A 972-nucleotide genomic window follows, 5' to 3' on the forward strand; every position below is an offset into this window, starting at 1 on the left:
ATGGGGACAGCAGGATGGGATGGAGACATTGGGATGGGGAGGGGGACAGCAGGATGGGGACATTGAGAGGGGGACAGCAGGAGTGGGATGGGGACATTGGGATGGGGATGGGGACAGCAGGATGGGGACATCGGGAATGGGATGGGGACATTGGGTTGGGGACAGGGATGGGGACAGGGATGGGGGACAGCCATGAGGACAGGGATGGGGACAGGGATGGAGACAGTGAGAGGGATATGGGGAGCGGGAAAGGGACAGCGATGGGGACAGCGATGGGGGACAGGGATGGGGGACAGGGATAAGGACAGGGAGGGGGACAGGGAGGGGAACAGGGATGGGGACGGGGACAGGGATATGGGGACTGGGAAAGGGACAGCGATGGGGACAGGGAGGGGAGACAGGGATGGGGACAGCGATGGGGACAGAGAGGGGGACAGAGATAGGGGACAGGAAGGGGGACAGGGATGGGGACAGCAATGGGGACAGGGACGGGGGACAGCGATGGGGACAGCGATGGGGACAGAGAGGGGGACAGAGATAGGGGACAGAGATAGGGGACAGGGAGGGGGACAGGGATGGGGACAGGGACGGGGGACAGCGATGGGGACAGTGATGAGGACAGCGATGGGGACAGCGATGGGGACAGCGATGGGGACAGCAGGTCACCTTGCGGCGCTTCTCGAAGTTGATCCAGCCGTCCTGTGGGACGAGGACAGAGCTGCAGACGGGGACAGATCTGTCCCCAAAGCCACCTCCCCCCAAACCCCACCCCCCCTTTGGGGACAGCCGGGTGCCCACCTCCACCTCATCCTTCATGGCGGCGTCCAGCATCACCAGGTCCCGCAGGAATGTCCCCAAATAGGGGACAACGCCCTGGGAGGGGTTGGGGGGACAGGAGGTGAGGACGATGTCCCCAAAGCGTCCCCTCCCGTCCCCCTTCCCATCCCTCACCATGGGGCGCTGCTCCGGGCT

At 64.5% G+C, this 972-nt stretch overlaps 1 long non-coding RNA gene across 1 annotated transcript; it reads right to left on the reverse strand.

The window, feature by feature from the left end:
- Positions 1–597: 597 nt before the first annotated feature.
- On the reverse strand, positions 598–972 carry LOC104916893. Its single transcript, XR_796700.3, has 3 exons — positions 952–972; positions 799–873; positions 598–699 (listed from the first exon to the last, which is right to left on the reverse strand). It is a non-coding gene; the product is annotated as an uncharacterized LOC104916893 (long non-coding RNA).

This window comes from Meleagris gallopavo, unplaced genomic scaffold, assembly GCF_000146605.3.
Source record: "Meleagris gallopavo isolate NT-WF06-2002-E0010 breed Aviagen turkey brand Nicholas breeding stock unplaced genomic scaffold, Turkey_5.1 ChrUn_random_7180001950610, whole genome shotgun sequence".
Taxonomy (NCBI): Eukaryota; Metazoa; Chordata; class Aves; order Galliformes; family Phasianidae; genus Meleagris; species Meleagris gallopavo.